The sequence below is a fragment of the Caretta caretta genome, chromosome 9 (assembly GCF_965140235.1).
Source record: "Caretta caretta isolate rCarCar2 chromosome 9, rCarCar1.hap1, whole genome shotgun sequence".
Taxonomy (NCBI): domain Eukaryota; kingdom Metazoa; phylum Chordata; order Testudines; family Cheloniidae; genus Caretta; species Caretta caretta.
The window spans coordinates 101928457-101950901 of record NC_134214.1 but is presented as its reverse complement, the minus strand read 5'-3'; the positions used below and the strand labels follow the sequence as shown (position 1 = coordinate 101950901).

At 48.7% G+C, this 22445-nt stretch overlaps 1 protein-coding gene across 11 annotated transcripts in view; it reads left to right on the top strand.

Annotated features, from left to right (window-relative positions):
- The window catches only part of HTR2C (5-hydroxytryptamine receptor 2C), a 459369-nt gene that overhangs the window by 69780 nt on the left and 367144 nt on the right, over window positions 1–22445 (top strand). Inside the window, exon 1 of one of the 11 annotated variants that reach the window (XM_048864044.2) lies at window positions 11532–11590. The exons of 9 other annotated variants lie outside the window; for them this stretch is intronic. The gene's annotated coding sequence lies outside the window, so the exon portion shown is untranslated. Of the gene's footprint in view, window positions 1–11531; window positions 11591–11634; window positions 11732–22445 lie in introns of those variants that run through there. One more of the 11 variants, XM_075132604.1, reaches the window with a different exon arrangement.

Sequence of the window (22445 nt, the reverse complement as noted above, 5' to 3'; positions counted from 1 at the left end):
CTGTGGTGAGCCCGTTACTGTGAGGGAGCCTGGAGTGATCTTAATGGGGAGTGGTGAGTGGCAGGAGGTCCCAGCGACTCTCGGCCACCAGCTGGCGCATTGTACCTCTTGTTCAGCCAGCGCCTGCGTGGGGCAGTGTTTTCCGAGCCAGGTAGGGAAGAATCTCTGGGACCTGGGAATTGCCTCCAACAAGCAGTAGCAGAATAGGCTCCCGAGCAAGCCCCGTTGTTTAATGAATATGAGGCTACGGAACAAATTCTCTAGTGCCGCAGGCTGCTCTGTGTTTATGCAATGCCAAGTGTCTGTAAGCCAGCTGGGAATTCACAGTGGAGACGCTCCTGGTGGCATTACCCATCCACCTGCATGTTGGACAGGCTGGGCGTAGCCCCAATCCTCCACTGGCATAAGGGACCTCGTGCCAGCCGTGTGAATTAGAGCAGGACCCCCCTTACACGGGGGCCAGGGTCCCTGATAGGGAGGGTGCAGAAGTGGAGCCTGGAGGAGGAGAGAATGTAGCTTCTCAACCTCTCTGTCGCTCCTGATTCAGAGTTTAAGGTCAGAAGGGACCATTAGATCATCTCATCGGACTTGCTGTGAAACACAGGCCACCAAGTTCCACCCTGTACTGAGCCTGATCATGTTTGTGTTTGACTGAAGCATAAATGCCATCGCTTCTCTGGGCAGCTCATGCCCGTGGTTAATCTCCCTCACTAGTCGGTGTGCCTTTATTTCCTGCCTTGTCCTCATGCAGTACAAGTGCTGTCTGATCTTCCCCGTCCTCAGCCATTCAACCTTCAAACCACATCTCTCACGGGGCTGGGAGGCTGCTGGCTGTGTAGCACACAGCTGGAGCTGTCCTACCAGGAGCTTCCTCTTCTCCCGTGCCCGACCACAGCTGGAGCTGTCCTACCAGGGGCTTCCTCCTTCCCCTTCCCCCTCAAACACCCCCCCTGTCCAACCACAGCTGGAGCTGTCCTACCAGGGTCTTCCTCTTCTCCCATCCCCGACCACCGCTGGAGCTGTCCTACCAGGGGCTTCCTCCTTCCCCTTCCCCCTCAAACACCCCCCCCCCCGTCCAACCACAGCTGGAGCTGTCCTACCAGGGGCTTCCTCTTCTCCCGTCCCCGACCACCGCTGGAGCTGTCCTACCAGGGGCTTCCTCCTTCCCCTTCCCCCTCAAACACCCCCCCCCCGTCCAACCACAGCTGGAGCTGTCCTACCAGGGGCTTCCTCTTCTCCCGTCCCCGACCACCGCTGGAGCTGTCCTACCAGGGGCTTCCTCCTTCCCCTTCCCCCTCAAACACCCCCCCCCCCCGTCCAACCACAGCTGGAGCTGTCCTACCAGGGGCTTCCTCTTCTCCCGTCCCCGACCACAGCTGGAGCTGTCCTACCAGGGACTGCCTCCTTCCCCCTCCCCCTCACACCCCACCCGTCCAACCACAGCTGGAGCTGTCCTACCAGGGGCTTCCACTGCCTCCCCGAACCCCTCCCCACTGCATCCCCTAGCAATGCTTTGGGTGCAGGGAGGGAGATGGGTACTACACAGAAAAGAAAGCACAGCCAGGACTTGTTACCCTGCCCAGGTCAGGTCCAGGGAAGTGGAGGGGGTGGTGTACATCCCCTTGGCCCACTCTCTCTCCACCCCTGTGTAGATTCCTGGGGTGTGTGTGTGTGTGATTACACCCCCATATGTGAGGGGAGTGTGAGATCAGCATGTGGTCCCCTGCTTCACATGGTGTCTAGCTTCTGCCCAGATGTGGCGATGTGCTCACCACGGGGTTTTTGGTTAACAATGGTGATGTGTTAAGGTCCTGTTTTAAACCCACAGCCTTTACACTCTGATATGTTTCTGAAGTAACCCCTATCCCAGCACTGTGCCCTGGGGGTCTGTGTGCCCTGCTGGGTGATGGGCAGTATTACTTTATCCCAAGCAGTGGAAGTGGTTTCAAGGAGAGGCCAGAGAAGCTGAGACATGCTAGACTCTGGAACTGAAAGTCTGAATGTGATGGTCACCATCTTGGCTAGCTCACTGGGGATTGAGGCAGGAGCCTCCAGAGCGAAACACGTGAATCTCTCCGCCTTGAGCTCACGAGGCTCAGCTCTCTAGCCTGGGTGGTAACAAACCCACGTTCTCTGAACTGGGCACAGAGGAGCCCTGTAATAAACACTGACTGGTGGGTTGTTACAGAAACACTTTAAAGTCTGTGCTGGTTTTTCCCCAGACTTCTCTGGATGCTGCTTTCCTCTCTGCTGTTTGTGTCCCTCCCTGAAGGGCAGGGATAGCGGGTTATGATGAGAGCGTCGGCTGGGGAGGTGGGTTCAGAAAGACTGAATTGAAATGAAAAACTATATTGCCTTGTTGGTATTTCTCATCACAGTCATTTGTTTGGGTAGGGCCAGTCCTGTCCTATAGCTAATGCACTCACTGCAACGTGCCTGTAAAGTCTCATTGTTCTGTGCCTCTGAATCACTTCTGCACTCTCTGTGATTGAGTTTCTCTCAATCATATCGGTCACTGTACATAGATCTTAATAGTTCTCCGCTTTGCCACATCTGTGTATGCCCATCTAATTGGTTCTGTGTGGCTGCTGGTGCAGATTGAAAAATCAATACTTTTTTGACATAGAGACAAGAATTCGTTGAACCACACCTCAGAATGCAAATCAGCTGCTTTACCAGAAGCCAGTCTACTGTTTCTAATGTCATCCCACGGGTGACTTCAGAAAAATGGATTTTAAATTCATGCATCATTTCCACAGGACTTAACTCATTAGAGTTTGGCCCAAACCAGAGCTACCCTCCGCTGGATTCTGGGGAAAGTTTAGAAGTGGATTCAAACGCCATTTCTTATGCTTATCTCCATATAAACAAATGGCATACCGTTGGCGTGCTGACCACAATGAGCAGTAAAGTAAATTCACTCCACACTCCCATGGAGTCCCCTGATGCCTACGGAAACGTGCCCTGCAGTCTTCCCTGAAGGCCGCAAACACTAGATTTAGTTGGGAGCCCTCTGCTGAGAGCAGTTTTCTGCTGGTGCCCATGAGCACTTGCTATCTCCCTGCTCCAGCGGGGGCATATTGAGCTTAGCAGACAGATTCAGCCATCGGCCATGCCAGTGGAACGTCATTGACTTAAATGAGCCAAGTGCTAACTTTGGTTTTAGGTGGGGGCCTCCCACTGAAATGAGTGGGAACTTGTCAGGCCACAACTGCAACTTAGCACTCACCTGCCATGATGGCTAGGTAGCCACTATTGAGTGTCTGCTGATTACATCCTCTTAATTGTCTTAGTGTTCCCTCGTGTGGCCCCTTCCCCTCCCAGATTTGCTTGTAGTATATTTATATTGTAAGCTCATTGAGACAGGGGCAGTTCTCATTATGTCTGTACGGTGCCAAGCAACCTGGCTATGTCTACACACTTGCTGTGGCAGCAAGTCTCCTAGCCCAGGTCAACAGACTTGGGGTTGCGGGGTTCACGCGAGTGCTCTGAAAGTAGCTGTGTGGGCCGCTGTGGGCTGTGTGGCTCCTGCTCTCCAGCCTGAGTTACAACAGCAAAGTGCTGTCTACACAGCTATTTTCTGAGCATGAGCACAAGCCTTGCAAGCCCAAGTCTATCAACCCAGGCTGAGATACTCGCTCTCATGGGCTGTGTGGATGAACCCTATTGGGCTGTAATCTCTGATTAGGGCCTCTAAGAGCTACTGTAATAAAACTAACAGCATCTGGCCCTTCATCAATGCCAAGGAACAGAGTGTGTGTGTGTGTGTGGGGGAATTCACTGTGAAATGTTCATATAATCCTCTAGCGAATGGAAGACCAGGGAGAGCCAAACCTGATGGGTAGCTTTTCAAGAAGGAATAGAAGGAGGATGGAACCTGAATTTCAAATGCAAAGAAATGGCAGTAAAGAAGGTATGGTGAAGTCAGATAAATCTAGAATTGTGTTTCAATAGATAAGGCAGCTGCTAAAGGAAAGAGACATGTAGGGGCATTTGAATGCCAGAAACCACATACAGTAGCATTTATAAAATCTGCTCAAGACCATAAGAAAAATGATGAAAGAGGAACTCAGGAAGATCAATGTCAAACTTATAAGAAAAAAACATAAGAAAAAGCCCCTCAAAAGCTTGGAAGCATTAAGGAGAAAATGAAGAAACAAGAACATTTCTGTAGCACTGAACAAAAACTAGAATGAAGAAACTGACAGGGAGAAACTAAGGCTAACAATGGGAATATTTTATGTAGTGATATGTTTTAGTATGGCACATGGCCTGTTCCCTTAACAGTACAAAGTCTCTTCTTGTATCCCTGTTGTTTGGACAGCAGTGTAGCAAGTATCAAGTAGTATGTAGAAAATAGCTTTGGAACTGAACGTGTGAATTGCAAGGTGGTGCTGTGCCATGTTGCAAATCTGGATAGCAGAAACATTTCTAGAAAGGAAGTGAAATTCAAAGAAGCATCTTTGTGCATTGTGACTTCAGAATGATGTTAGGCTAGTAACATGGGTTCCCATTTGTTAAATACTAGTTTTCAAGAAATAGACAGCATAGAATTATAGAGTCACAGAAGATTAGGGTTGGAAGAGCCCTCAGGAGGTCATCTAGTCCAGCCCCAATTAAATTATCCCAGCCAGGGCTTTGTCAAGCTGGGCCTTAAAAACCTCTAAGGAAGGAGATTTCACCACCTCCTTAGGTAACCCATTCCAGTGCTTCACTACCCTCCTACTGAAATAGTGTTTCCTAATATCCACTCTAAACCTCCCCCACTGCAACTTGAGACCATTGCTCCTTGTTCTGTCATCTGCTACCACTGAGAACAGCCGAGCTCCATCCTCTTTGGAACCCCTTTCAGGTAGTTGAAAGCAGCTATCAAATCCCCCCTCACTCTTCTCTTCTGCAGACAAAATAAGCCCAGTTCCCTCAGCCTCTCCTCGTATGTCATGTGCCCCAACTCTGATCATTTTTGTTGCCCTCCGCTGGACTCTCTCCAATTTGTCCACATCCTTTCTGTAGTGGGGGGGGGCCCAAAATTGGACACAGTACTCCAGATGTGGCCTCACCAGTGTCAAATAGAGGGAAATAATCACTTCCCTCAATCTGCTGGCAATGCTCCTACTTATATAGCCCAAAATGCCGTTAGCCTTCTTGGCAACGAGGGCACACTGCTGACTCATATCCATCTTCTCATCCATTGTAACCCCTAGGTCCTTTTCTGCAGAACTTCTGCCTAGCCGTTCGGTCCCTAGTCTGTAGCCGTGCATAGGATTATTCCTTCCCAAGTGCAGGACTCTGCACTTGTCCTTGTTGAACATCATCTTTCTTTTGGCCCAATCCTCTAATTTGTCTAGGTCACTCTGGACCCTATCCCTACAGCTTATCTACCTCTTCCCCCAGCTTAGTGTCATCTGCGAACTTACTGAAGGTGCAATTCATCCCATCATCCAGATCATTCATGAAGATGTTGAACAAAACCAGCTCCAAGACCGACCCCTGGGGCACTCTGCTTGATACCGACTGCCAGCTAGACATTGAGCCGTTGATCACTACCCGTTGAGCCCGACGATCTAGCCAGCTTTCTATCCACCTTATAGTCCATTCATCGAGCCCATACTTCTTTAACTTGCTGGCAAGAATACTGTGGGAGACCGTGTCAAAAGCTTTGCTAAAGTCAAGAGATATCACATCCACGGCTTTCCCCATATCCACAGGCAGGCAGGTCAGTTCTCAAATAAGTACAGTAGACACATAAAGGGAGAAATTCACTCCGTGCAGAGGGACCCAACTGTGATTGGGAGTGTACCCTGCCCAGGCTCTGAAATAGTTAATGTGGGGCTGAGAGGCCAGGAAGGCTACATGCTGCACCTGGAAGGTGGGCCAGGCTTCATTCAAGATGAGTCACAACCGGGAGAGGAGCTGGGTGATGAGTTTAAACAGAGGACGTTTGGAGTAGAAGGAGGCTTTAGGGAGAAACTTTACCCTCACTCTGTGGGATTAGAGTGGTGAGATGGGGGAGAGTTCGCTCTGGGATCCTGTCCTTATTAGAGACATCTGGCAGGAGGCCAGGAGAGACGTATCAGACTCTGGTGGGAAACCCTGACCAAAGGACAGGAACTGGACCTCCAGGGAGAGACCCCTGGCAGGCGTTCAGCTGGGGACCAGAGCAGGGGGAAGTTGAAAGGGGGATAAGGTCAAGCCCCAGAAGGGGAACAGTGGGTTTACGTCTCTGTTTTATGGCTTGGGATTTTGTCAGGGGATCCCAGAGGAGAGTCCTGAGAGAAGGATGAACCTAGCTAGGTTGTGGAGGAGTTGGGTTTGTCTTGCGTGCCCCCAAGTTTCACCTCACTTAAAAACTACATGCTTACAAAATCAGACCTAAAAATATAAGTGTCACAGCATGCTATTATTGAAAAATTGTAACTCTCATTTTTACCATATAATTATAAAATAAGTCAATTGAAATATAAATCTTGTACTTCCATTTCACTGTATAGTATATAGAGCAGTGTAAACAAGTCATTGTCCATATTACATTTTAGTTTGTACTGACTTTGCTAGTGCTTTCTCTGTAGCCTAGTGTAAATCTAGGCAAACATCTAGAGGAGTTGATGTACCCCCTGGCAGAGCTCTGTGTACCCCCCGAGGTACAAGTACCACTGGTTGAGAACCACTGCCCTAGTCCATCTCCTGGCAATTTGTGAGTGCTACATCGCTTTGCTAGTGCTTTGTCCACTCGCCATTTAAATAGGGAGATTATTTCACCATTTCCCTTGGGAGACTTACTTTGAGATCAGGGTGACTTTCCTGGTATTCAGCCTGACTCTTCCTTTTATTAATTTTATTCCATTTCTTCTACCTCTTTTGTGTCCTAAATCTCTCTCCATCCTCTCTACGTACACTCTTCAAACATTGCTATGTCTGTCCCGAGAGATGCTTAGCCCATATCGATGTGCTTTGCGTTCTTCCTGTACTAATCTCTCCAGGCGTGTGATGTTGATTGTTGCTTAAAACAGACAGTGAACAGCGTTCAGATGTAAAGCATGCTAGAGACTCGGCCCTTTGACAAAGAGCAAGAAGGGACAGGTGGTGAGTCATGGCTACTGTCCTTCATTGGCTCAGGGTTACGCATGTTGTGTTACTTTTGTTACCCTGTCTGACCTACTTCACCTCTTGCTTGTGTGTCCCGGTTACTAATGATGTCTTGTCTGTAAGACTGATAGCTCTTTGGGGTTGGGATTGTCTGACACATGGCACAGTGGGGGCCTGCTTGTGTGTATGGCACTAGACCTTGGCTGGTCTGTAGGGGCTGCCACAATTGAAATGTTTAATCACAAAGAAAATGTTTAAGTGCCGTAGTGGGGAGCAGAGGTGCTAAAGCTCATAGGTATGCTGAGAGCATTATCTGAGCTACAGAGAGAGGAGAGAGACAAGCAAGATAAGTGAGGTGTTTGTGGACAAAACCGGGCCTGAGAAGCTTCCTCAGGGAGTGGACGAATCAAACATAGATACATAGAAGAACACATCAGAGGGAGTTTGATTTGAGGGGCCAGGGAAGTGGTTTGTATTCAGGCGTCAAACTAGCTGGGGGAGACATGAGCCAAGTGCCAAAGTGTTGGATTTAATAGTTTGACATTCTGAAAAATGCGAGCGACAAATGAAATGAAAGGAGAAATGTTGGTTTCTTGGGGCACCTGAGGTAAAGGTCTGTCAGACACCACAATGCTAGAAACGGACTAAGGATAAGTAGCTGTCACAATTAAAAATTCCAAATTGGAGAGGGTTAGTGTACAGATGAATATGAAAACCTCACATGCTAAATTACACTTTACAGTTACACACAGGATCATGAAACTATCCAGCTCATGGTTTTACATGGCCACCCATCCCTGTAGTATCTGAGCACCTTCCCAATTAATTTCAAATGAGCCCTTGTGACAGGTGTCGGTCGGTCCTCTGAGCCCCTAGGGGCGATGGAGAGCAATGGTCTCCGTGGCAGGCCTTGGCTCCACCTCCCGGGCGTTGGGGAATTAGCGGGAAGGTGTGCCGGCCGGAGTCGGTCGCGCGCCCCTCCGGCCGGGGAGCGCCGGTGAGAGTCGGTCGCGCGCCCCTCCGGCCGGGGAGCGCCGGGCTAGGGGAACGCAGGCCCACCCAACTCCACTGCGTTCCAGCCCAGGGCCCTGACAGTGGCGGGAGGCGAAGGTCCCGCTGCTGGGTCAGCGGGGCCGTCCGCGCCCGCTGACCAAACACACCCGCCCCACGGTGTAGTTGGGCCCCTGGGCTACTTCCTACCCGGTCTCTCTCAGGCGGGTCGCTCCAGATCCTCCATCTCCTCCGGGTATTCCGCTGCAGGCAGCTCCGGATCCTCCATCTCCTCTGGGTATTCCGCTGCGGGCAGCTCCGGGTATTCCGCTGCAGGCAGCTCCGGATCCTCCATCTCCTCCGGGTAATCCGCTGCAGGCAGCTCCGGATCCTCCATCTCCTCCGGGTATTCCGCTGCGGGCAGCTCCGGGTAATCCGGGTAATCCGCTGCGGGCAGCTCCGGATCCTCCGGGTAATCCGCTGCGGGCAGCTCCGGATCCTCCGGGTAATCCGCTGCGGGCAGCTCCGGTTCCCCCTCGGTATCGGACTCACGTTGGCCCGGGCTGCCGTCAGGCCCCTCCAGGTCCTCTGGGTATTCAGCGGCCGGCAGCCCTGGTTGCCACAGGCCTTCCCCCCGGTCAGGCTCCTCCTTGCCCAGGGCTTCGCCTGGGTCGGCAGCAGGATCGCGAGGGAGCAGCCTGTGTCTGTCTCCCTCCCTGGTGCTCTCCTCGCTGGGCGGAGGGCCCCGCCCTTTATACTTCCTGTCCCACCCCTCCCCTTCCGGGGATTGGCGGAAGCTTGGCCTGGCCCCGCCCACTCAGGCTCAGAGGGTGGCTCTTTACCCTCTGGTTCGGAGGGGAGCCACCCTGGCTCCCTACAGCCCTTTATACTTCAGCGCTAAAGCAAAAGTGTCTTTACTGTGCTCTGCGCACAACGAGCAGTTCAGCCTGAAATAAGTGATAAGTGCTGAAAGGTCAAATGCCTGATCTCCTCCTCTGTACCAGTAATTTGGTCTGGGGTGGTTGGTTTGACTCAGAAGCAGGACAGAGAGACAGTGAGGCAGCCAGAAAAATAGTTTCCCCATTATATAAAAATCAGAAATAAACCCTGGGAGCCATAAGCTCTTGTAAAGTAATTCGAAAGGCCCTTTTCTGTGCTCTGCTTCAACAGGAGCAGAATCAGGTCCTAAATGGTCAAAGAGGCATTACTAATCTGTAAATGGATTGGATGGATGCAGTGATGAGCTGCCAGAAGCTGAAGAACTGGTTCCTTCAGTCGCTCCGGGTCTTTGGCGGCACTGAAGGACCTGCCGCTGAAGACCCGGAGCGAGTGAAAGACCTGCCACTGAAGTGCTGCCGAAGGCCCGGAGTGCCGCTGGGTGAGTAAAAATTCTCAGGGGAGCTTCCCCCAGCCGAGAGCTCAGGCGGGATGCAAAGAACGGTCCTGTGGGCCGCATGTGGCCTGCAGGCCACAGTTTGCCCACCCCTTTAACAACTGGTTCTAAACCGGCTTCAAAATTTAACAACCGGTTCGTGAAACCGGTGCAAACCAGCTCCGGCTCACCACTGGATGGATGGCTAGAGCTTTGCACATATATTAAAAACAGCAAAATGGACATTTGAATCTTAAGCTGACAGTGTTTGTGCATGCAAAATTTTCACTTATCTGCACACCTCAGTTGTGTTCCAGTATAAAGTGTGCGTACACACTGAAGTGCTAATTTTCAGGGGGGATGGAGTAGGACAGTGTGCGCCACATTTCTGAGAGTTTGCTTGTGGAATCTGTTCAGGAGCATTTATCTTACTTCGCATGTGCAAAAAACTAAATGGTGCTGTTAAATGGGCCTGTGCAGTGGGGAGCTAGAGCCGGTTCGCACGAACCGGTTGTTACATTTTGAAGCAGTTTTAGAGCCGGTGGTTAACCCGCTTCCCTACCGGGGGCGCGGAGGCTTTGATGGGCTCCGGCCGGGAAGTGATGTGATTCCTCCTCCGGCCACCGGGGGCGCTGCGCTGCGGGAGCCACGTGGGCTGCTGCCTGGCCCTGGGCACAAGCCCTGGCTCCCGCTGCTGCTGCTCCCCTGGCCCTAGGGCTCCCGCTGCTGCCTGGTGGGCCCCCGGCTGCTCTGCTGGGCCGGGGCTGCGTCCTGCTGCTCTCCCCATGAGCACCCACCACCCTGCCTGCAGCCAGCCCCTGCCGCACCCCCTGCCCTGCCTCCAGCCACCCCCGCACCACCCTGCCCGCAGGCAGCCCCTGCCTCCAGCCACCCCCGCACCCTCTGCCTGCAGCCAGCCCCCGTCTCCAGCCACCCCTGCACCACTCTGCCTGCAGCCAGCCCCTGCCTCCAGCCACCCCCGCACCCTCTGCCTGCAGCCAGCCCCTGTCTCCAGCCACCCCTGCACCACCCTGCCCGCAGGCAGCCCCTGCCTCCAGCCACCCCCGCACCCTCTGCCTGCAGCCAGCCCCTGCCTCCAGCCACCCCTGCACCACCCTGCCCGCAGGCAGCCCCTGCCTCCAGCCACCCCTGCACCCTCTGCCTGCAGCCAGCCCCTGCCTCCAGCCACCCCCGCACCCTCTGCCTGCAGCCAGCCCCTGTCTCCAGCCACCCCCGCACCTCCTGCCCTGCCCGCAGCCAGCCCCTGCCGCACGTGCCCCCTGCCCTGCCCGCAGCCAGCCCCTGTCTCCAGTCAGCCCCTGCCCTGTCTCCAGCCAGCCCCACACCCGCTTGCCTCCAGCCAACCCCTCACCCTCCTGCTTCCAGCCAGCTCCACACCCCCTGCCCTGCCCGCAGCCAACCCTGCACCCCTGCCTCCAGCTAGCCCTGCTCCATGCCCCTGTCTGCAGCTGGCCCCACGTCCACTGGTGCCCTGCAGTTCCCAGGGCAGTAACCCTGCACACCTGCTTCAATGAGGGGGGCAGGGAGCAGCTGGGACCCACAGATGTGCACACCCTAGGGTGACCATACAGCAAGTGTACAAAAAATACATACTGGGGCACCTCCCTTACATCAGAACTTTTTATAGGGAACCGGTTGTTAAGATTTTGGTAGCTCATCACTGGGTATGTGCAGCTATTTTCCTACTAGTATGCAAGGAAACTGGCAGGCCCTGGTGCCATCTATTTGGACTCTGTTCTTGTCAGATCTTTTGAGTGAAGCAGAGCTAGGCCTCACTGAATAAAACCTATTGTAGGTGCTGAAGGGAATGGTGATCGTGAGACAGGAAACAACCAATGCCTCAGTATGGCAATAGAAACACCATGGCGACAGTGGGGATCAGCCATAACAATTAAACTCTTGAACAGTTCTCATCATTAAAAATCTCTTGACATTTTTCCTAAATGTCCGAGCCAAATTCTAGTTTGGGCATTTACATGCCTGGTGAAGTTCCAGCTGAATGAGGTATTTCTTAACGTCCCGTCATAGGCGGTCATTTAGTGTGTTTATCTCATTTAACACAGCTTCTGCATTGCAGGAACTCCTAGGAACAGTTTGCTTGGAGAGAAATCCTAGGGAAAAGTATGTGTTCTGTTGTTTTTGTTACAAGGATGGCCACACCCAGGAGGAAGGTGTTTCTGACTTGATGAAGGCCAGTGAGACCTGCTGGGTGCTCAGGACCATTGCAAATCAGACCATTTTTTACGTGCATTAATTGGATAAGTAAATGTTCATGATCATTCAATATATTATTGTTTATCATATATTTTGATTTATAAATGTAAAATTCAATGTATACGTTATATTGTGTATTATGTATAATCCTATTGAGTGAGAATGTGCATATGCACCCATGAAATCCTACAGGGTAGTGTATGTTCAAACAGGAATTATTTTGCAGAAGTTCTGTGGCCTGTGTTGTACTGGAGGTCAGACTAGATGATCTCACAATGGTCCCTTCTGGCCTTGGAGTCTGAGTATGTATCTCTGTAAAGTTTTCTTTGGAAGAAAAATACTCTATAAATCTTTCGTTGCTATAATAGTGTCACACCGCAACAACTGGAGGCCATTATTTTTCTTAGAAATAAGGTCAGTCACGGTGAACAACATGTGCCTTATGCTGCAGCTAGATGATGCAGAAATTGTTTTGTGAGAAATCGCGCCAAACTACAACTGGAAGCAAGATGAGGAGGTATCTTAAGGGACAGCGCAGACAGCTAGACGAATGAGCAACTAGAGCTTCCAGGCAGGTAAATGTGAACTGCTGAGATGGTTACTGTGGCCTGAATGACACAACAGGAGTGAGGGTGAACTCACTCACAGAAAATGAAGATAATTTTAAAAGTCTGTGTTGCTGCTTCTGAGATGTTAGTTTAGAGAAGGGGTGAGAACCTGATATCTCTAATGGACACGCTGACTTTCTTGACAGTCCATGGCTCTGAAGTCACTTACTGTATTCTGTTGTTGACACCATTTGTCATGTCTTTATTTCATATACTTGGTTCTAAAACTATGTGGAAATATCACAGTGGAATCACAAAGAAGTCGTGATTCCTGAGTCCTATGCGTTTTAAACGAAAGTGTTCTCTTAGTTGTCTGTTGCTGTGGTCGCCATTTTGAATTACTTGGTGTGACTTCAGAATCATTGGAAGTCTCTGTTGGTTAACAATTTTTTTTAAAAAGCCAAATACAAGGTTAAAAATGTGGAGGGGGAGTGCAGAGGAGGGGTAGGGGGAGATCAACAGAGCAAAAGGTTCTTGTAGAAAATCATGAAGTGCTGCTGTTCCTTTAAAACTCAATAGCATCTTGTACAACTTTGGTTATGGATGCAAAACCAGTTATTGTTTTGTTTGTGCACAGTCTTGAAATTTGCTTCTGGGCATTTTGACCTCCTAATATTTGATTTTCTCTCTTTCAAGGAGGAGAGGGAGGGAGATATTTGGGGTGGTAATATTGAAATATAACCCACAGTTATAACAAATGCTGCACTGGCAGCATAGCAAATAGGGGGAAACTAGCAATCTGGTATAGAAGGGTTTAGATTCTTTCTGAGTACTAAAGCAGACAGATCACAAATTGAGTTCCATGCAGTAGAAAAGCTACTATGTCGAAGGACAAAGAACAAAAACAGGGAGCTTCAACTAAAATAAAAGGTGCCCACAGTAGAGATATCTCCATTTCTACATCTTAGGTATGACTGTAATGAAATCCAAATTAGACGCTGGACTGCATGACTAGAGACGGTCTGAAAATCCTGATTTGGGATCACAGAGAGGCTATTGCACTTACACAATTCCCGGCATAAAATACCATATTTCTGGGTGTGACTCATTCAGAGCTGTGGAGAATATGTATCAGACAGTAATACAGTAATAAGTGCTTCCGGGGATCTGAGGAGTCATTGGGCCCTTCGGGGATTAGCTAATCCCCACATGGATTTCACCTGCTCACTGGGTTTGTGGGACTCACTCAGAGGGTTGCTACAGACTAAAGGAGTTGGGCTGCTGGGACTCCACTATAGAGTAACTCCTGGCAAGGTACCCTCTCCTCTGGCCTGTACTCCCAGCGTGACCAACCAACGCTGGCTCCTCACATCTCCATTTGGCTGGGAACCAGAGCCAGGGAGGTGTGCTGAGTCAAGAGGTTGGGCCTGGGTGAGAAGGACCCAGCATGGATCCCAGAGAAGCTCCTACAGGAGGGTGGCACTGGTGGATGAGAAGAGACAGCAGAATATATGTGCCTGAGAGGGCAGGGGGCTTTGCTACTTGGCAGAGGGCCCTGGTGGGGCTATAGACAGAGAGCAGATGGAAACAATGTGGGAGGCGAATTGTGGTTACTGCTAAGGAGGAGAGGGAGGGAATGGGAAAGACAAAATGTGTGATTACTTGTTATCTGTCTCCACCAATAAGTAAACTCACTTCCTTGTTCTTGCTGTATCTCCTCAGGTATTTCTGTCCATTTTTGCAACACAGGGAGTGAGCTCCTTTGCCTGTGTCTTATTGACCAAGAAGATGAGTATGGTGTGGGGGAGGTGGGGAAAGGGTTTCTCAGCTCCAGATCCTCTTTGGCCTCCTCTCTCTTGAGGTTGCAGGTGCCTTTTTCCCTTGGAGATGGGCTGAGGAAACCTTCGCCATATGCAAAGTGGATTTCTTAACGAGGTCAAGGTTTAGTAAAAACAGAGGAAATGGCGTAAAAACAAAAAGAAACTTGTTCTCATAGCCAGATTTACATTTCCCTTGAGCTAAGGTAGGGGAGGTTCTTTGTGAATGTAGATGATAAAATGTAAGAAGTTTCTACTGAGCATGTGTGAACTGTCATTCTCTCCCCACCCCCATGGTTTATAAGGTGGCCATATTTGGGTAGATTTTCTTGGAGATGGGAGTAGGCACATCCTGGGCACAAAGGTCACCCCTTTGTCCAACTTCAAATCCCTGCTCCAAAGCCTGGAGGTGCTAGAGTTTTGCAAACAAATGGTCACTGGAAACTTTTTACTTGGGCAGAACAGCAAATTTACCCCTACCCTCATTGTTGGTAATGGCTACATTGCTCTGGCTGAAGTTTATGATGATAATAATTCACGCACCATGGAGAACTCAGTCCAAAGAGTTAAAGATTGGCAAGGTTATAAGCAACTGAAAACAGGCTCCTATAAAGGGAAGTGTCTGGCCTTAGTTGAGAGATTCATATGTGGGCTGGGGTCTGGGCATGTAATTCCCTCTAATGTTTGGGGAGATGGTTTGTTTTCAACAGACTGTATCTCACTAGGTTAACTCCTGTGCAGACCATTGCACATAATAATAGACTACAAGTGTTTTGGTGGTTGCCAATTCTGTTTAACTCCTGGGCAGCCACAATCTCCACAAAACTGAAGGATTGCATCTCTGTGTTGGGCTTCTGGGCAGTTACTGGCTAAGTTGCGGGTTTATGTTGCAGGTTCTTTCCGGATGTAAAAACCAAGTAAATAGTTAAACTGCAGTTCCTTTATTAGCTCCCAAAGCAAAGTTCTTTAGAGCATGACACTGTCACAGAAAGAGAGGCTATTAGCAGCGCACAGTTGGAAGAGTTTAACTGCAGGCACAGGAAATTGTTGACTGACTTACTGGAGACAGGCTTGGTTATCTCTAGAGCCTGTTCTGTGTGCCGCAGGGGTGCGAGTTCATTCTCTAATTCCTTCTCACAGGGCAGTCCGCTCTAGCCTGCCTTTACCTGAATCTTCAGAATTCCTCTCATGCAAATGCATGTGAAGATTGAGCTTCTGGAAATAAGATAGAATCAGCCTTTGAGACTTAACCTCTGGCCAGGGGTCGCAATCGTGGCAAGGCATAGGCCTCTCCTTCAGGGTCCCCTGGGATGTTCAGGAGTCAACACCAACTCTCCCTGACTCAGCTGGTACATCCAATAAAGCTCCCAACAGCCCCAGAATCAGTCCCTTCAGATTTTTTGTATTGAACACAACAGTCCATTGTCACCTCAGTGCCACTGTGACAGGGTGCTGGGCAAGGAGTGCTTAGTCAGCCCCCTCCATGCCAGCCCCAATTCAGGGGAGGAGATGGGAGCTGGCTGAATACGCCTGTGCCTGCCTGGCAACTAGCTATGGTTGCCAGCCTAATTAGCCAGGGGCTATAAAAGGGATGGGAGGAAGGAAGCCGGGGGGCGGGGGGAGTGGACAGACAGGAGGAAGAGAAAGGGAGAGGCCAGAGGCAGAGAGGGGCGGTTGGCTCTGGTCTGCTGCTTGTAAAGCCTGGCTGTGAAACAAATCTGTATATAGATAGGAAGGCGGTGGGGGGAAATAGCTACAAATAAAGTGCACTGGTGATTTGCATCAGCCTGAGGCGTCCCTGACTGGTTTGTGAGGGCATCAGGGGCAGAAGTAAGAGGGGCCCAGCTGCGCCTTGCTACAGCCACACAACCTTTATAGGTTTCAGAGGAGCAGCCGTGTTAGTCTGTATCCGCAAAAAGAACAGGAGGACTTGTGGCACCTTAGAGACTAACCCATTTCTTTGAGCCCACAGAAGCTCATGCTCAAATAAATGTGTTAGTCTCTAAGGTGCCACAAGTCCTCCTGTTCTTTTTACAATCTTTATAGACTTCATAGTCCCTTCCTGTGCCCAGGGCCTACTGCCAGGCCTCCTCTTCTCTTGCTTTTTGCTCCCTGCCCTGGCTTCCCATTAAATAGCACTCAGTTCAAGCACTCTGTCCTGATACTCAGAACCCTTAATGAGATGGGCCCTAGCTACTCCTCCCGCTCCCACCCAGAACTGCTGTGTTCTAGCTGAACAGTTAAATCAATGGGGGAGGCTCGCCAGTGTGGGAGACAGAGCTGGATCATGGAATCACTCCTGCAAGAGACTATGGATGCCACCCAATTTCAGAACCAAATACATGCAACCTCCCTCCTGCCCCGCTTGGGTGTTTTTTGTTTTTGTTTACTGTGGAGTGTCTTGATACGTTCTTCACATACACACAACCCAAGCACTATAAACTAGTCCAGGTCTTTCTCAGACTGACTGAGCAGGAAGAGGGGGTTATTGTTTCTCTTTTTAAATACTTGGAGTGTGCTTGGGTACTATGGTGATGAAGGCCTTATTATTGATTTAATACTTAAATTGTAGTGGCACCTAAAAGTCTCCATCAGGTTGACCCCACTGTGCTAGGCACTGTGCAAATGGATAATAAATGCTGTACCTCAATAGATGACTGTAACAGACCATCATAGAAAATGTAAAGAAGTCCTCTATAAATGTAATTTTCAGGGACTAGAAAACCTGGCTTTTTCTCCAGATGACTTCTACCCATGCATTATTCAGAAGGCTTGTGTAATAAGTTGGTGCTTAATAGAATTATTTCCATGGTACCTTCATCTGTATTTGTTTAGGAGTATTAAAGTTTGAAAGTAAAATCTAATATAAACATGGAACTGTCTGATCAGGCTTAACTATAGAAAAAAGTCTTTTATTAATGTACCCATATGGGGTAGGAATGACTTGAGGATTAAACTAGACAGAGACCCGGGATGGATTACAAAACTTACAAAGGTTAATGGTAGTTTCCAGATGAGAACCCCAGCTGCAGGGAGAGTGATTCTGAGCTCACTAGCAGTGGTGTGTCTCGAGTATATCCACTGAGGTCAGTGGTTTTCTATCAGGCTAAAACTGCTGTAGGTGAGGCGAGAATCGGGGTTCACACCACTTCCACACAGAATTGTGTAAAGTTGTGCAGGCAATTGCACTTCCACAATCTTTTTCCTCCTTTGTGTCTTTAGGCTGGATCCTACTTCTGGTGAAGTAGATGGGTGAAGGATCAAGCTTTTTGGGCCTGATTCTGATTACATCTACTCTGGTGCATATCAGAAGTGTCTTCATTGAGATAAGCAAAATTATTACACTGCTGTCAAACTGGTGTGAGATTAGAATCAGGCTCTTTCTCCTGTTTTGTATAACTAATATCCTAGGGAGCAAAATAGTAAGACCCGTTACTGCTAAAGTCAGCTCCGTTTGGGATGCCATATTAGATTATGAGAGGATGTAACCAACCGTCTGCCACAGGAGCTCCGGTGGGTTGTGCAGATGTGGATGATGAAGGAATTACAATAAAATGTAATGGCAGGAAATGCTAGTTGACCAAAAAGGGACTTGCTGCCATTTAGAACTCTGAAGATTGTAATGAGCTAGCCCTTTCCCTAACCCCAGTTTTCTCAGGGCGAGGAGCACTGTGCCTGGAGAAGAAAGGGTTGGCACCAGGTGATGAAATCTACACATGGAAAGATTAGGAAACGTTGGCGATCACTGCAGAAGTAAAGTTGGGGCTTCTGAAATCTTACCCACAGGCAAAACTGAGGGGTAACTGTGCCAAAATTGCAGCTTTTTGTGGTTCTCGTTTTAATACAATAGACATAAAAGTTTACTTAAAATTAAGTAAAAAGAATGAAGAGTGCTCTGGGTGGGTTTAGGATTGGCTTTACTGCTCCCTTTGAAGTCCAGGCCCCTGTCTTTTTTTGTTACCTCGTACTTTATCTTTTAAATTGTTTTACTTGTTCAGGATTTTTTTGCCTGCATGCTTTTTCTCTTGGTGAGATAGTTTACTTATGAAACGTAATCTGCCTTTCCCATAACAGAGCACAGGCATTTACGGCACCATCTCACTAAATACTAGAGACGAAAAGGCTATGCAAAAATCCCTGAACGCTCAGTGCCTGAAATAAAATCACCTTTGAGGCTCAGTTCCCATGCTGCATTGTCTGTGCACCACCATGAGTGTGTAAGCATAGAGATGGCAGGGGCATCAGAAACCCTCCCCAGGACGTCTTGGTTTACCTTCTGTTTTAGCACACTCGGCAGAAGCAATTCTCTCTGCTTGTGTTTAGTGTAACCTGTCACATATTACGCAGCTCAAGCAGTCACTCTTCTTAAAATGATATACAGGTAGGAACCGTCAATTTCACAGTAAAAATGAAATAATTGCTTACAATTGTAACCTAGAGCCAGGCGAGTCAGCTTTTCACTTGTTCGTCTTAAAAGGAAAGAGACAGTTTACCAAAGTAAATCTTTACTTTGTTGTTGGTCTGATTAACTGTCTTTAGTTTGTTCATCAAACTAATATGGGGGGTGGGGATGTCAGCGGTTGTCGCTGGCAGCTTGTTTAGTTAACAAATGACAGGGTTCCTTAGATTGTGAACTCCTTGGAGCAAGGGCCATTCCTTCCCTAATGCCTGGAGAGCACTCAGTGTGCTGTGAGCGCTGCCCGAAACTAACAATAATAATAATCGGGCTATTCAGCATTCCCTCTTCGGGTCTCTAGATCTGAAGTTAAATTCTGCCTTCTGACCAGGAGGAGTTTGCATCTTTCTTCTTCTGTAAAGCAGACTTTGATCCCAAGAATATTAAATTTAAAAAATCAGATAAACCGGTTCAAAATATTAAGGCTGATTTGGCCACATTCTGCTCACAGCTGCAGTGGTGTAAATCTGGAATAATGCTGTAGCATCTCTAACAAGGTGCTCTCATACGCTAACATTCAGTTAGTGTTTGGGAATGGACCCTGCTGTGGTTCATCAATGTAAATCCAGACTAGCTTCAACTGATTTACACCTGCGTCATAGAGCTGGTTTGGGGGTAAGTGGGGCTGTGATCTGAAGCGGGTTTCTGATATTACAAATAATTAATGCCTTCCATTTAATTAAATAAATATTTGTTAATATTTCCAGTTTGATAAAAGCAGCAAAAAATTAACTGCTATAAAAAGCTGAGTTAGAAGATTAGAACAGATCAGATGTCGTAATAAACAAATCAAGCAGGCGGACAGATGTCTTCGTTCTGCATTTTAGGAGCATTTCATCTTCGTCTGCATGGTCCATATGGACAAACTAAAGACAATTAATCAGACCATCAACAAAGTAAAGATTTAAGACGAACAAGTGCAAATCTGAGTCGTCTGGCTCTAGGTTACAACTGTAAGCAATTATTTCATTTTTGCTATGAAACTGACTGTTCCTAGCTGCGTATCATCATACCATGTATCTTGAGAATGCAGCTGCTGCTCTTGCATATGTACAGGTAGAAGCTGATAAGCCGGTTCTGCGGAAATTGTGGTTCCAGTCATTTAGAATTTGTGTCTATTGAGGTCCCATTCGATCCTCAATCCAGACATGCAGCTCAGATTGAGGTTAGTAGGTCACTGACCTCCAGTTGACATCAGTAACATCTGAGTGCATGGCCTGAGTGGCACATGGCCCTTTGGGGTAAGTGGATATGTTACTGAGAGTGGAAGTGTGATGACTAGACAAGACCAGGCTCTGCCTCCTTTGCTCATGTTGAGTTGCGCTCATCGGAGTCGTCCTATTGACTTCAGCAGAACTGCTCACTTGAGCAAGAGCTACTCAGCCTGAGGAAGGGATGCTAAACCTTATAACAGCCTGTGTGGCAAGCCGTTGTGTACTTAAGGCTGGGTTGTCATGGTAGATATGTGAAAACTCATGGTTATCCATGGAAATAAGGCATTCACAGAAAGAAACGTTCCGTTCTGGGTCAGCTTGTGTTAGTCCAAATTCCCTTTATTTTGAATGGCCTCACTTAAAATCATTCATGTTTAACTCAGATTCTCAAATTTTTGGGATTGGTGTATCTTGCCCCGGCACATTGGTGACTGATCTGCATGTTAGCCCCCCATGCCCCGACACATTGCTTCCTCCCCACCTCTTTCTCTGTGTAGCTGAGATTTTGCTTTTGTTCTACATATTCTGTTTTCCTTGCTCCCCCGACCCTCTCCAGCCCTCTCTTCCCCGCCTCCCTGTGATGTCAGCATTGCTCTGTTGTGCCCCCCAGATTACTCTCCCTTTCCATCCTGGTTCTCCCTCTCTCTGTCTTTCCACTGACTTCAATGGATTTGAGCTCAGACATCTACCCGTCACCAATCTCTCTCCTCTCTCTCTTCCTCACAATTCATGATGCTGTTTTTTTCCCCAACACCCAGAGGAATCTTGGAAACTGTGACAATCTGCTAGCTGTTGGAGTCCCTGCTCCCCACCATATCCTGAGCTTTGTGGCGGGCTGCGATGCAAGCTCTCAAGGCTTTCAGTAAAGCAGGTTCCCTTGTTGGCTATTGCAACCTCCTACCCGTGGGCAATCCCAGTGATTACAAGTCATGGATGCTCTTTAGAAAACATGGGAAGTACGGAATCCATGACACATGTGGCCTTCGTTACCCCATTGTGCAGATGGGTAAATTAAGAGATTGTGAATTGCAGGTCACTTGAGGAACAGAGCCCAGGAGTCCCGACTTCCACTTCCCTGCTCTAACTATCCAACTGTGTATCTCAAGCAGTGGTTCTCAACCTGTGGTCCGTGGCCTCCTGGGGTTCCACAGAGCAAATCTAAAGTTTCCAAAGGGGTTCCCACCTTCATTTGACATTTTTTAGGGTCCGCAAATGAAAAAATTGAGAACCACTGATCTAAGGCACCCTGTAGCTATTAGATATCCTTTTCCATGCAATGAAAAGCTCGAGACCAATGTGCAGTTTGTACATTAGCTTATGAAAGAATCATGCCTGAAATCATAGAATACCAGGGTTGGAAGGGACCTCAGGAGATCATCTAGTCCAACCCCCTCTGCTCAAAGCAGGACCAATCCCCAGTTTTTGCCCCAGATCCCTAAATGGCCCCCTCAAGTATTGAACTCGCAACCCTGGGTTTAGCAGGCCAATGCTCAAACCACAGAGCTATCCCTCCCCCACAGCCAGAGTAAATGTCAGAGTGTGAAACTGAGTGTTTTTGAGGCACTGTGAACAGATGGTCCCTCTTTTGGCACTGAACGTCATTTAAAGTGCACATTTGATATTGAACCTTTGCTCTTCCCAAGGCTCTCCTCCCACAGAAAGCTGCATGAAGGGGGCAAGAGCAATGGCAAAACATGCAGGGCGGGAGGGAGCTGCATGGCATGCTTTCATCTGTTTCAACTGTGACTTGGATGCAGGGCGGTGGTGGGGGTGGTTCTTGACTGGAAAGCTCTTTGGAAATGGCCTACCTTAGCAAGGTTGATAGTGGAAAGTATACATCAGAGCAAATACATGGGGAAGTATTGCAGGAGCTGGGGAGAAGGGAGGATTAAGATTATTCTTGGGATCTGCAGCACAGAGGTGGAGTGGGCCCTGACACAGCAGTGAGCAGCAGGATGCAAAGCAAACAGCTGATTGCTGGCTGGCCATGTGCTGGCAGTGTGGAGATGCATCTTGAGCCTGGATTCAAGTTGTGTCAGGACATTAGCCAAGGGAAAACAGGCAGGGATGTACTAGGCAGGGAGTCAAGTTTCTCCTACTTGGACAGAGTGGGGCACATGCTGCCTGCTCAGATACTACAGGGATGTGTGCTGTAAAATGTCTGAGTAAAACAGAGAATGCTGATGGCTATCTGTGGTATGGAGTGTGGAAATTATTTAGGGAGGGAAGGGCTCTATTTCAGTGGGATTTTTGACTAAGGACTGCAGATTTGACCCTATAGCTGTTGACACCAATATGTGGCTATATTTTACACATTTCTCTGACATGGAAGTAAAGAGCAACATTAATAAAAGTAAATCAGTCATTGAAAAGCGGGGAGTGGGGGGGGGGAGATAAATATTCTGTGGCTGCAAATAGAAATGGTGTGAACAAAGAAAGCCCTTTAAAATCTTTCATACTTTACTATACTAATCCCCAGTTCCTAATGAGGAAAACCATGGTACAAATCAGTGCTGTTCCTGCAAATCAGGGACACTTACAAATCCACATGCAAAATAACAGACCATGCCTGGTTGCACCAGCAGCGATGCAGAGGGGGTTAGACTCGCGCTGGCTTTTAAGGTGCTGTAGTTCCGAATTCTGAGGTAGCAGCACGTCAGATACAGGGTGCAACTGATGGAATGAGAAATACCATCTAAGAAAAGATGTTTCTGTGGAAGTCCTAGT